This window comes from Bufo bufo, chromosome 4 (assembly GCF_905171765.1).
Source record: "Bufo bufo chromosome 4, aBufBuf1.1, whole genome shotgun sequence".
Classification (NCBI taxonomy): Eukaryota; Metazoa; Chordata; class Amphibia; order Anura; family Bufonidae; genus Bufo; species Bufo bufo.
Window position 1 is genome coordinate 4,741,160 of NC_053392.1, and position 15,130 is coordinate 4,756,289.

The 15,130-nt window shown below is 43.7% G+C and overlaps 1 long non-coding RNA gene across 1 annotated transcript; it reads right to left on the reverse strand.

The window, feature by feature from the left end:
- Positions 1 to 14,157: 14,157 nt before the first annotated feature.
- On the reverse strand, positions 14,158 to 14,505 carry LOC120998402. Its single transcript, XR_005778347.1, has 3 exons — positions 14,456 to 14,505; positions 14,298 to 14,376; positions 14,158 to 14,201 (listed from the first exon to the last, which is right to left on the reverse strand). It is a non-coding gene; the product is annotated as an uncharacterized LOC120998402 (long non-coding RNA).
- Positions 14,506 to 15,130: the final 625 nt, after the last annotated feature.

Sequence of the window (15,130 nt, forward strand, 5' to 3'; positions counted from 1 at the left end):
TGTTAGCGAATCTAAAACGATATGTAAAACACTAAACAACAATGGATTTCATGGGAGGATACCACAGAGGAAGCCACTGCTGTTCCAAAAAACATTGCTGCACGTTTACAGTTTGCACAAGAGCACCTGGATGTTCCACAACAGTACTGGCAAAATATTCTGTGGACAGATGAAACCAAAGTGGAGTTATTTGGAAGAAACACACAACCCTGTGTGTGGAGAAAAAGAGGCACAGCACACCAACATCAAAACCTCATCCCAACTGTGAAGTATGGTGGTGGGGGCATCATGGTTTGGGGCTGCTTTGCTGCATCAGGGCCTGGACGGATTGCTATCATCGAAGGAAAAATGAATTCCAAAGTTTATCAAGACATTTTTCAGGAGAACTTAAGGCCATCTGTCCACCAGCTGAAGCTCAACAGAAGACGGGTGTTGCAACAGGACAATGACCCAAAGCATAGAAGTAAATCAACAACAGAATGGCTTAAACAGAAGAAAATACGCCTTCTGGAGTGGCCCAATCAGAGTCCTGACCTCAACCCGATTGAGATGCTGTGGTATGACCTCAAGAAAGCGATTCACACCAGACATCCGAAGAATATTGCTGAACTGAAACAGTTTCTGTAAAGAGGAATGGTCAAGAATTACTCCTGACCGTTGTGCACGTCTGATCTGCAACTACAGGAAACGTTTGTTTGAAGTTATTGCTGCCAAAGGAGGTTCAACCAGTTATTAAATCCAAGGGTTCACATACTTTTTCCACCTGCACTGTAAATGTTTACATGGTGTGTTCAATAAAAACATGGTAACATTTAATTCTTTGTGTGTTATTAGTTTAAGCCGACTGTGATTGTCTATTGTTGTGACTTAGATGAAGATCAGATCACATTTTATGACCAATTTGTGCAGAAATCCATATAATTCCAAAGGGTTCACATACTTTTTCTTGCAACTGTATGTCCGTAATAAGCTCATGTGAATCTGGCCTTAGGCTGGAGAGACACATACAATATAAAATAATTTTTTTGTGCCAAAGTCAGAAGTGGATCCATCAGGAATGTGAGGAATACACCTTTTCCCTTCTCTGCTATGTATTTGCTGTAGAAATTTAAGGCTGACTCTCGAACGTCTCCTGAGTTTCTGCAGTTTGCATATTGAGGATCTGCTTGCAGATTTAGGCCCCTTGCAGACGAGCGTGTCCGGATTAGGTCCGGATGCGTTGCGGATGCGTTCAGTGAAAACTGCGCGATTTCGCAAGCAAGTTCATTAGTTTTATAAGCCTTCAGTTATTCAGTTTTTATTGCGCGGGTGCAATGCGCAATGAAGCGTTTTTCACACGTGATAAATAACTGAATGTTTACAAACACCATCTCTTAGCAACCATCCGTGAAAATCGCATCGCATCGCATCTGCACTTGCTTGCGGATGCAATGCGTTTTTCACGCAGCCCCATTCATTTCTATGGGGCCAGCGTTGTGTGAAAAATGCAGAATATAGAACATGCTGCGATTTTCATGCAACGCACAAGTGATGCGTGAAAACCAACGCTCGTGTACACAAACCCAATGAAATGAATGGGTCCGGATTCAGTGCGGGTGCAATGCGTTTGCATCACGCATTGCACCCACGCGGAATACTCGCTCGTGTGAAAGAGGCCTTAGTCTACATCAATGGAGCGAATTTGCGCAAGGAAATCGTAACAGGAGGAAGGAGGTCACTTTTTTCTTGCTACAGTGTGCGGATAAATCATCTACTAGATCAGCGTTTCCCAACCAATGTGCCTCCAGCTGTTGAAAAACTATGACTCCCAGCATGCCCGGACAGCCTTTGGGTTTCCAGGCATGATGAGAGGTGTAGTTTTGCAACAGCTGGAGGCACACTGGTTGGGAAACACTGTACTAGATGATCGATTCAGCCTGGAGTATGACACAGAATACGTTCCGAAGTCAGGGCGGAAAAAAGCTAATCAGAACATAAGCTAACATGTTTCAGTGACGTCCCAGATTCTGGTCTGCCCTCAGTGATCCCCCCCCCCCCCCCCTCCCCTTAATCCTGGGACATTAACCTTTTAATGTTTGGGCAATTTTCTATTTTTTCATTTTCATTTTTTACTCCCAGCCTTCCCAAAGCAATAACTTTTTATTTTTCCATTCACATAGCCGTGTGCAAGCTTTTTTGTTGCGGGACAAGTTGTACTTTTTAATGGCACTATTTACAGTTACATACAATGTAGTAAGAAGCGGGGGAAAAAGTTCCAAATGGGGTGGAATTATATTCCGTCAAAGTTTTATGGCTTTTGCTTTTACAGCATTTCCTATGAGGTAAAACTGACCTGTTACTTCCATTCACCGGGTCACTACGATTATAATGATATCAAATGTGTATAGTTTTTCTTGTGTTTTAATACTGGGGGGAAAAATAAAACATTTTGGAAAAAAAAAACTTTTTTTCTTTGCATCAGCATATTCTTACCCTTATTTATGATTCATTTATAATACAATTATTATATGCACGGAGCTGTGCGAGGGCTCATGTCGGGGCATGTATGCATTGGGGTCTAGTACAATTACACTGTGCTCCTATGGTTCTGACTGCTACCTCCGATCTTAAGCCGAGCTCGGATCCAAGTTTTAAAGTCGTTTTCCACTTCAAATGCTTCAGTTATTCCATGAACTCTTGCGAGACTTCTCCTCATCGAAGGCCGTACATTTTAATGCTGTAAGGAGACAGATCTCATCTCATTGATTGGACTCCAGTTGGCTAAAACCTCACTCCAATTTGCTCTTGTAAATGTCATTAGTCTAGGGGTTCACATACTTTTTCCACCTGCACTGCAGCTCCTGACGTGACTGCCTCCTCCCAGGGTCGATATAGCAGTGGCATACATGGGAAATTCTGTTCTTTTAAAATCGGCGCTCCTCAGTCACTTCCGCACTTAGAGTTAGGAAGACACGATAGCACTTCTTTCAAGCCAAGCAGTGAACAGTTTAACCCCTAATATGCCTCCTACATGGGGCAGCGGTCCCCCAGTGACTTCTGATGCTATAATTCTATTTATTCATCCTATGATTTAGGACATAGGGTAATCTCGGATCCTTAGATACAGGGAGTGCAGAATTATTAGGCAAATGAGTATTTTGACCACATCATCCTCTTTATGCATGTTGTCTTACTCCAAGCTGTATAGGCTCGAAAGCCTACTACCAATTAAGCATATTAGGTGATGTGCATCTCTGTAATGAGAAGGGGTGTGGTCTAATGACATCAACACCCTATATCAGGTGTGCATAATTATTAGGCAACTTCCTTTCCTTTGGCAAAATGGGTCAAAAGAAGGACTTGACAGGCTCAGAAAAGTCAAAAATAGTGAGATATCTTGCAGAGGGATGCAGCACTCTTAAAATTGCAAAGCTTCTGAAGCGTGATCATCGAACAATCAAGCGTTTCATTCAAAATAGTCAACAGGGTCGCAAGAAGCGTGTGGAAAAATCAAGGCGCAAAATAACTGCCCATGAACTGAGAAAAGTCAAGCGAGGAGCTGCCAAGATGCCACTTGCCACTAGTTTGGCCATATTTCAGAGCTGCAACATCACTGGAGTGCCCAAAAGCACAAGGTGTGCAATACTCAGAGACATGGCCAAGGTAAGAAAGGCTGAAAGACGACCACCACTGAACAAGACACACAAGCTGAAACGTCAAGACTGGGCCAAGAAATATCTCAAGACTGATTTTTCTAAGGTTTTATGGACTGATGAAATGAGAGTGAGTCTTGATGGGCCAGATGGATGGGCCCGTGGCTGGATTGGTAAAGGGCAGAGAGCTCCAGTCCGACTCAGACGCCAGCAAGGTGGAGGTGGAGTACTGGTTTGGGCTGGTATCAAAGATGAGCTTGTGGGGCCTTTTCGGGTTGAGGATGGAGTCAAGCTCAACTCCCAGTCCTACTGCCAGTTTCTGGAAGACACCTTCTTCAAGCAGTGGTACAGGAAGAAGTCTGCATCCTTCAAGAAAAACATGATTTTCATGCAGGACAATGCTCCATCACACGCGTCCAAGTACTCCACAGCGTGGCTGGCAAGGAAGGGTATAAAAGAAGAAAATCTAATGACAAGGAGTTCACCTGATCTGAACCCCATTGAGAACCTGTGGTCCATCATCAAATGTGAGATTTACAAGGAGGGAAAACAGTACACCTCTCTGAACAGTGTCTGGGAGGCTGTGGTTGCGGCTGCACGCAATGTTGATGGTGAACAGATCAAAACACTGACAGAATCCATGGATGGCAGGCTTTTGAGTGTCCTTGCAAAGAAAGGTGGCTATATTGGTCACTGATTTGTTTTTGTTTTGTTTTTGAATGTCAGAAATGTATATTTGTGAATGTTGAGATGTTATATTGGTTTCACTGGTAAAAATAAATAATTGAAATGGGTATATATTTGTTTTCTGTTAAGTTGCCTAATAATTATGCACAGTAATAGTCACCTGCACACACAGATATCCCCCTAAAATAGCTAAAACTAAAAACAAACTAAAAACTACTTCCAAAAATATTCAGCTTTGATATTAATGAGTTTTTTGGGTTCATTGAGAACATGGTTGTTGTTCAATAATAAAATTAATCCTCAAAAATACAACTTGCCTAATAATTCTGCACTCCCTGTACAGATCCAGATTCATAACAGATCACAATCATGACTCTGGTGGCGTCATCTTGTATTTATTTAAGTACTTCCCGCACTAATGACCAATTTTTGAACTATCATTAATACCTTAAACAGAAGCTTAGGGGGCTTAATCCTCTTTTCAGGGTGATCTTTTGGTTAAGAAATTTTTCTATTTTTTACTAGCCAATTCCATAATGTCCATCTAGAATACGGTCCAATCCCTCAGTCCGACCAGTTTCTTTTTGCCAACTGTGGGATTGTTTAACAGACCAGACCTACACTATTCAATGAAGCAGGTAAAAGATAGTCTCTCGTTCAGGCCTAGGGGTGCTTGAGACTTACATCTAAAAATCCATTTTAAGGATTGGCCAGTACTTTTCTAGTATTTCTTTTACCTCTTTATTTGCAGCGTCATAGAAATAAGTCTGGTCTGTGCTTTTTCATTTTTATCTTGTTTTTTAGGGGTAAGCAAGGCCTCTCTATTTGTACCCAAAGCATACTGGAAAGCCTTCCTCAGAGTTGCATTGGGGTAACCCCTATCCCTTAATCGGGAGTATAGTTTTTTAGATTCTAGATGGAAATCCTCCAGAGATGAACAGTTTCTGCGCAAGCGCAGGTACTGTCCTCTCGGGATTCCCCTCTTTAGTGGGGGCGGGTGGTGGCTCTCCCATCTTAAGATGGAATTAGTTGCTGTGGATTTCCTAAACACATTGCTTGTTAACCTTTCCCCCTGCTTGTAGACTTTTACATCCAGGAAGCTGATGCATTCAGTCTGGATCTCAAAAGTTAATCTAAGGCCTATCTCATTAATGTTAAAGGCATCCACAAATCTCATAAACTCATCTCTTGTTCCATTCCACAGCACAAAAACATAGTCGATGTATCTTGTCCAGAAGGCGATTTTATTCTGCCACCATATGGCGTGGCCGGGGGAAGACAATGTTGTCATCCCAACGGAAAATACAAATGTGATCGCACTCTGCATCCAGCATTCTGCCCTGCCTCCATGCTGGATGAGGCATTGGTGTACATTTTGGCCAAAGCGTAATAAGCCACTCACCACGTCAAGGTCGCCTCTATGGAGTGGTCCCTAACACTAGTTCCTACCTGTTTATGGGCCATGACAGCCACACAAAGTCCAGGGAATGCAGGTCAGCGTGCACGCCAAGCACACTCTGCTTTTAACCCCGTCCGGTGCCATTGCAGCTTTCATCGGATCCAGGGATGCAAGTACCAACATGCACGCTGAGCCCACCATATACTTCTCCTGGAGCCAAATGGCTACTGGTAGGTTCTATATAAGCAGACTCAGTTTTATACTGACTTTAAAACCAGCCTCCAGGACAGATTGACTGGTCAGGTGTGCATGACTGCATGGAGATCACCTCCAATATATACTACAAAGAAAAAATGTGGGGGATTGGGTCAGCACAACCTGTATGTAGGTGCACATCACTATGGCGACATACATATACAAACGAAAAATACAAATGTGATCGCACTCTGCATCCAGCATTCTGCCCTGCCTCCATGCTGGATGAGGCATTGGTGTACATTTTGTTGTCATCCCACCGGCCAAGGAAGAGATTGGCGTACGTCGGGGCACATGCGCACCCCATCGCCGTCCCCCTGAGCTGGTGATAAAATCGTCCCCTGAACAAGAAATAATTGTGCTTCAAGACATATTCCAATATGCAGAGGATAAATTGGTTGTGATTTCTAAGATGCGTCCCTCTCGTACTGAGAAAATACTGGATTGCTAGTGATCCTTTGTCATGAGGGATGCTGCTATATAAAGACTCAACGTCTATACTTGCAAGCAATACAAATGGTTCAACGACTAGAGACTCTATTTTATTCAAAAAGTCCATTGCATCTCTTGTGTATGATGCCAGTGAGAAAACAAAATGTCTCATCACTTGATCTATGTATATCCCACTGTTTTGGGAGAGGGAATTGATACCAGACACTATCGGGCGGCCCCTAAGGGGGTTTGTCCCCTTATAGACCTTTGGGAGGCTATAGAAAGTAGCTATTTGAGGAGCTGTAGGTAACAAAAATTCATATTCGGCCTTGCCAATGGTCTTGTTGCCCAGGCCGAATTAGCGAATAATGCTCAGTTTTTCCCTAAACGTATCAGTCGGGTCTCCCGACAGGATCCGGTACCCCTCTCCATCTTTCAGAAGGTCCAGACACATCCCAGAACAAGATTCGTGATCCATGATCACCAAGTTTCCACCCTTGTCGGACTGCTTGATGACCATGGATCCATCAGACTCCAAATCTGTAAATGAATTCCATGGAGGAAGTGCTAAGGCTCTAAAATTTTCTGCTCTGGAGTGTGTACCCATGTCCCCTAGAAAGGGAGACTGGAATAAAAAAAATCCTCCAAAGAGAAGCAGAATGGATTTTTAGATGTAAGTCTCAAGCACCCCTAGGCGTAAACGAGAGACTATCTTTTACCTGCTTCATTGAATAGTGTAGGTCTGGTCTGTTAAACAATCCCACAGTTGGAAAAGAGAAACTGGTCGGACTGAGGGATTGGACCGTATTCTAGATGGACGTTACGGAATTGACTAGTAAAAAAATAGAAAAAATTTCTTAACCAAAAGATCACCCTGAAAAGAGGATTAAGCCCCCTAAGCTTCTGTTTAAGGTATTAATGATAGTTCAAAAATTGGTCATTAGTGCGGGAAGTACTCAAATAAATACAAGATGACGCCAGAGTCATGATTGTGATCTGTTATGAATCTGTATCTAAGGATCCGAGATTCCCCAATGTCCTAATCATTGGATGAATAAATAGAATCATAGCATCAGAAGTCACTGGGGGACCGCTCCCCCCATGTAGGAGGCGTATTAGGGGTTAAACTGTTCACTGCTTGGCTTGAAAGAAGTGCTATTGTGTCTTCCTACCTCTAACAATCGCTAGAGGCCGGTGTTCTGGTGAATCGCAGAACCGGAAGTGACGTTTGCGTTCCACCAGACCGGAAGTAAGGCCGCGGCGTGCGTTCCACGGGCCAGAAGTGCCTGAGGAGCGCCGATTTTAAAAGAACAGAATTTCCCATCTATGCCACTGCCATATCGACCCTGGGAGGAGGCAGTCACGTCAGGAGCTGGCAGCTAAACTGTAAGTGCACTTGAACGTCCCTGGATGTTGAAGTAAGGAGTATGACCTCGACTAAGGGTCTCTCTATATACATCCCTATCTGCATCTAGTACTTGCTTTCTACTATATATGTTGGATTACAGGTAGCAGCACCTACCATCAAAATAGGAGCAAGCGCGATACCCAGCCCCCATCTGACAAGGTCTGTTCTACCATTTTTGATTAGGACGTCTGCAATACCTATCTGAGACGACGGATGGGATATTGTATATATGGTGATTGTACCATCTACCTAGACACTGCAAAAAGTGTTATTGCATATATCTTGGGATAAACACTTTACCAGGTGTCACTATACTATCTGTATCACTGGAACCGAGACTTTGTACAACAATCATCCATGTTGTGGCAGTATCGTATATATGTTATTTGTTTACACCACACGATCACTGTTAGGGTGTTATAGGGAAAGGAGGGAAGGTACGCGGACAGGGAACCCCACCATCAGGGGTGACCCCTGGGCAGAGGTTAGATAGAGTGTGTATGAGGCCCCTTTCACACGGGCGAGTATTCCGCGCGGATGCGATGTGTGAGTTGAACGCATTGCACCCGCACTGAATCCGGACCCATTCATTTCTATTGGGCTGTGCACATGAGCGGTGATTTTCACGCATCACTTGTGCGTTGCGTGAAAATCGCAGCATGCTCTAGTTTGTGCGTTTTTCACGCAACGCAGGCCCCATAGAAGTGAATAGGGCTGTGTGAAAATCGCAAGCAAGTGCAGATGCAGTGCGATTTTCACTCACGGTTGCTAGGAGACGAAAATGATGGGGACCCGATCTTTATTATTTTCCCTTATAACATGGTTATAAGGGAAAATAATAGCATTCTGAATACAGAATGCACAGTACAATAGCGCTGGAGGGGTTAAAAAAAAGATAAAATAATTGAACTCACCTTAATCCACTTGTTCGCGCTCTCGGCATATCTTCTGTCTTTTTCTGTGAGGAATACGACCTTTGATGACGTCACTACGTTCATCACATGGTCCGTCACATGATCCATCACCATGGTGATGGACCATGTGATGAGCGTAGTGACGTCACCACAGGTCCTATTCCTCACAGAAGACAGAAGAGAAGCCGGCTGCGCGAACAAGTGGATTAAGGTGAGTTAAGTTATTATTATTTTTTTAACCCCTCCAGCCCTATTGTACTATGCATTCTGTATTCAGAATGCTATTATTTTCCATTATAACTATGTTATAAGGGGAAAGAATACAATCTACACAACCTTGAACTCAAACCTGATCTTCTGTGAAGAAGTTCGGGTCCGGGTACCACATTCAGTTTTTTATCACGCGCGTGCGAAACCCATTGCACCCACGCGATAAAAACTGAACAACGGAACGCAATCGCAGTCAAAACTGACTGCAATTGCGTACCTACTCGCGTGGGTTTGCCGCAACGCATTCGGACCTTATCCGGACACGCTCATGTGAAAGAGGCCTTAGGGAAAGATTCCCCACACCAACCATCTACCTTCCTATTCACACTATTCACTGTGTAAGTCTGTATGGTCTGTGGCGGATGCTATCCTACAATAAGAGGAGCCGGCCAGAGGCTTGTACTCTATGTATGACATCAAGCCACCACTGAGGGGCATTTATTTTAAGTATAAATAATAAAAAGTATATTTTAAAAGGGTCTGCAAACTGACTTTAGAGAGAAATATATTGATGAGAGGACCCATAATATCTCAAAACATAAGAAAAGAATGTGTTTTCTGATTATTATTCTTTTCATCTATTAATCCTTGTTTGTATCTATCATGGTTACCGTGCCAACGTGACATCACAGTCACATGACACAAGCAGCCCTAGTCACCTGACCAAGGGCGGACCATTTAAATGTACTATCATGTCTTCACCTACCTGTCCTGCTGCTCACATTGCTTTGATAAAGGCACTTGCATGTGTCGAAACGCGCGTCACCTCTTCCATGAGTGGCGAATAAACCCGATCTAATTGCAGTAGAAAGGAGTGCCGGTCTCTTCCTTCATTTAAGCATCCGGAGTGACGTCCGCTAACCGTGCACCCATACCTTCACGCAGTGAAGCCCGACTATTCGTAACCAACACATGGTGTACAGGCCCGCTGAAGTGAATGGGTCCGCATCCGACCCACAAAAAGAGCTGATCAGATGCAGACCAAAAGTATGTTTGTGTGCATGAGCCCTTTAACCCTTTCCTGACCAGTGCCGTAATAGTACGGCGCTGGCCGGGTTTTTAAAGATAGCTGCGGGTGGCCGCCTGTTTCTTATAGCAGACACAGGCGGCTAATGTCTGCTAAAATCACACCCCTTTTCCCAAATTAAAAGAACTAAAAAAAATATAAAAAAATTACACATCATGGGTATCGTGAAAACGAAATATCTTCCCCATACGGCAAACAGCAAAATGAAGAGAAAAAAAAGCGTCAAATCGGCCTGAGGATAGGTCATCAATAAATATAACTTGGACAACCCCTTTAATGCTGTGAGAATCAGGTACTCGGGTACCCAGACAGCGACCGCACCTCACCTCCTAAGCCCCCTGCTCCATAGATGACTGGAGGAGGAGGAGGACAGATAGCTATTGATGGCCACCACAGAGGGACAGCTTTTGGGGCAGTATATTGTGCTACATTGTGTTATTTGGTTCTGCTTGGATGGTGTTTTGCACTATGGTATTGTTGATCCCGTCTACTTGTGTTGCCCCGTCTTCTGTTAATTCGAACCTGCCTACAACATGGGGGCCACTTTAAGTTCCCAGTCCGCCCTTGTCTTCTGAAGAATAGTTCATAGTCAGAAGAGGAAGTGGAGTTCCTCATCAGAGGAGGTAGAGTCGGATACAGTAATAGAAGATACTAACTTCCCAGATAATGTGGAAGAGTCTCAAAAGCTTTAAAAGAAGTAGATACTTCCCTCCTAATCACGTCTAATGTTCTGACTGAGAGATGGGGATTCTTCCTCCATAACCTTATCCACTCACTGCTTATACAATGGTGTAAGCCATGCGGGGGCAGGTTTCTTGAGGAACACTCTCTCCCCTTGGTCTTAGCTCTACAACAAAATAAAAGCATTTCAGGTAACCCATGAAGTATATAACCCACAGGGTATAACTCCCCTTTAAACTTCAGCTCGCTCAGCCCTCTCCTCGTACATCCTGGAGGCAAGGCGTAGAGAACATTCCATGAAGCGATGTAGGCTGGCTGGGTTCTTTCATAAAGAAGGCGCAGTATTCGGCATGTAGGTCTTATACAGTGCCATAAAACGTATTCGTACCCCTTGAACTTTTCCACATTTTTCACGTTACACTCACAAACTTAGATGTATTTTATTGGGGTTTTATGTGATCGACAAACAAAGCACAAGTCTGTGTGAAGTGAGAAGATGAGACATGGTTTCAAAATGTTTAATAAATAAATATATGAAAAATGTGGCATGCATTTGTATTCAGCCCAATGTACTCTGATCCCCCTAAATAAAATCCAGTGTGACCTTTGCCTTCAGAAGTCACCTAATTAGTAATAGAGTCCACCTGTGTGTAATGTATTCTCAGTATAACTCCAGCTCTTCTGTGAAGGCCTCTGAGGTTTGTTAGAGAACATCAGGGATCAAACAGCATCATGAAAACCAAGGAACACACCGGACAGGTCAGGAATAAAGTTGTGAAGAAGTGTAAAGCAGGGTTAGGTTATAAAAAAATATCCAAAGCTTTGAACATCTCACGGAGCACTGGTCAATCCATTATCCGAAAATGGAAGGAGTATAGCACAACTGCAAATCTAGCAATACAGGACCGTTCACCTTAACTGACAGCCGAGACAAGGAAAGCACCAATTAGAGAAGCAGCCAGGAGGACCATGGTCACACTGCAGAAATCCACAGCTCGGGAATCTGTCTACAGGACACCTATTAGTTGTGTACTCCACCAATCTGCCCTTTATGGAAGAGTGGCAAGATGAAAGCCGTAAGAAATCTTGTTTGAAGTTTGCCACAATCCATGTATGGGACACAGCAAACACGTGGAAGAAGGTGCTCTGGTCAGAGGAGACCAAAGTGGAACTTTTTGGCACAAATGCAAAATGCAATGTGTGACAAAAACTACCACTGCACATCACCCTGAACCCACCATACCCACCGTGAAAGATGGTGGTGGCAGCATCATGCTGTGGGGGGGCTTCTTTTCAGCAGGGACAAGACTTCAAAATTGCTGTTCGCAGACGCTTCTGCAGAGAAACCTCACACAGACTTGTACTTTGTGTTGGTCGATCACATAAAATCCCAATAAAATACATTTAAAGAATATGTATGGGGAACATTTTTTATGATTGCATTTTACTCATTTTGGCTGTTCTGTCACAGAACCCTTTGTCTAGCTGTGTGACTGGTACTTGTGCTGGTGGTCATCTAATAATCCTGATCTCTAAATTACTAAGGCCTGTAATACACCAACAGATTTACTGACCAATATCTGTCCAATGAGACCAATAGTTGGTGTGTATATCAAAAGATCTGTGTGTGTAATAGGCCATCTGACCAATGAATGGTCAAAAAATCTGTCAGATAATCTGTTGGTGTAATACAGGCCTTAGAGGCCATCAGTAAGATAAGAAATGATCTGTAATGAGGGTCTATAATGTCAGAGATAAGGAGCCTGTCACCTCCCTGCCTGACGGAGCAGAGAGAAAATTCATATCCTGCCAGTAGAGCATCTCAGCTCTGTACAGAGAAAAGGACTCCATATTTTTAATAGACCAATTGAAAAAGATTTTTATCTCAAAATAAGTACAATACGCTAATAAAAAAAAAGCCCCCAAAAGTGTCCATAGCCTTTAAGTTTTTGGGTATAACAAAAAATTTGACAATCTGATCATTCATAATAAAAGCCATTACTACATGTCTCCGGCCTTTATAGTGTAGAAGTAATGTCATCTATAACACCCGGCATCTGATGTCACCTACCTGAGGTATAACAGCCATTACTACAAGTCTCCAGCCTTTATAGTGTAGAAGTAATGTCATCTATAACACCCAGCATCTGATGTCACCTACCTGAGGTATAACAGCCATTACTACAAGTCTCCAGCCTTTATAGTGTAGAAGTAATGTCATCTATAACACCCGGCATCTGATGACACCTACCTGAGGTATAACAGCCATTACTACATGTCTCCAGCCTTTATAGTGTAGAAGTAATGTCATCTATAACACCCGGCATCTGATGACACCTACCTGAGGTATAACAGCCATTACTACATGTCTCCAGCCTTTATAGTGTAGAAGTAATGTCACCTATAACACCCGGCATCTGATGACACCTACCTGAGGTATAACAGCCATTACTACATGTCTCCTGCCTTTATAGTGTAGAAGTAATGTCATCTATAACACCCGGCATCTGAGGACACCTACCTGAGGTCTAACAGTCATTACTACATGTCTCCAGCCTTTATAGTGTAGAAGTAATGTCATCTATAACACCCGGAATCTGATGACACCTACCTGAGGTATAACAGCCATTACTACATGTCTCCAGCCTGTATAGTGTAGTAGTAATGTCATCTATAACACCCGGCATCTGATGACACCTACCTAAGGTATAACAGCCATTACTACATGTCTCCAGCCTTTATAGTGTAGAAATAATGTCATCTGTAATACCCGGCATCTGATGACACCTACCTGAGGTATAACAGTCATTACTACATGTCTCCGGCCTTTATAGTGTAGAAGTAATGTCATCTATAACACCCGGCATCTGATGACACCTACCTAAGGTATAACAGCCATTACTACATGTCTCCGGCCTTTATAGTGTAGAAGTAATGTCATCTATAACACCCGGCATCTGATGTCACCTACCTGAGGTATAACAGCCATTACTACATGTCTCCAGTGCCTTTACTAGTATAAAATCATTAGCCTGCTATTTAAAGACTCAAAGCTGGGTCACTGCCCGGAGTGCTCCTTACTGCATCTCTAAGGTGAAGCTCCACCATAAGAAACCTCCTAATTCCCTTCCTCCATTCATTATTCCATACCTGTGGTCACATGGACTGGAATGTCCTCCTCCACCTCACTCTTACACGGGGGATCGCCCATCATCCGCTCTTCTCCATTCTCCACTTTAATATCAGTCACATCTTCCTCCTGATTTGTCATCTGTAACAATTCAGGACAATACAGCAGACAGGTGGGAAATCTATCAGATCCACATAAGAGACCCCCACCATCTATGACCCCTCTATGACTGCAGGACCCCCCTATATAGATGTTTATAGGGCTCAGCATCTACCTGATGGTTCTCTGGGAGCTTCTCCTCTGGACAGTCCTGGGAATACAGAGGACGGGGACATCTCTCGGGGGGATTTCCTTCTATGAGTCCATCTGTAGGAAACACACAGGGACAGGAGAGATTATTACATGTGATGATGAGATGATGGGAGTAGTATCCAGGTGACCCATGACAGCCCCCCTCCTTACCCTGCTGATCGCCCCATAAATCCGTCTCCTCTTCTGCTTCATCTTTAACCTCAACCTTAATATCCATCAGATTTTCATCCTAAAGAAGAGAAATGTAAAATGGTCTTTGGTTCAATCTCTTTCTGGTCAGATTCTGGGGAGACTTCAGCTCCATCTACCTGATGGTTCTCTGGGAGCTTCTCCTCTGGACAGTCCTGGGAATACAGAGGACGGGGACATCTCTCGGGGGGATTTCCTTCTAGGAGTCCATCTGTAGGAAACACACAGGGACAGGAGAGATTACTACATGTGATGATGAGATGATGGGAGTAGTATCCAGGTGACCCATGACAGCCCCCCTCCTTACCCTGCTGATCGCCCCATAAATCCGTCTCCTCTTCTGCTTCATCTTTAACCTCAACCTTAATATCCATCAGATTTTCATCCTAAAGAAGAGAAATGTAAAATGGTCTTTGGTTCAATCTCTTTCTGGTCAGATTCTGGGGAGACTTCAGCTCCATCTACCTGATGGTTCTCTGGGAGCTTCTCCTCTGGACAGTCCTGGGAATACAGAGGACGGGGACATCTCTTGGGGGGACTTCTCCTCCCGGAGGCAGAACCTATAGGAGATAACACACAGACTGAATACAATACTGAGCGCCACAAACAGGAGGAGGAACTCTGCTGTCAGCAGCCATCTCTGTAAATCCTCTTGTGGATCCTAAAATACGGTAAAGGAGAGCAGAAACCTGCGGGTGGATTAGGTTGGAGTTCACCCCGCTGCCCTCTGAGTGTCCAGATGTTTGGGGTCTGGCAGTTAGCAGCCTGGAAGTCTATGGGCAGCAGGCAGATTC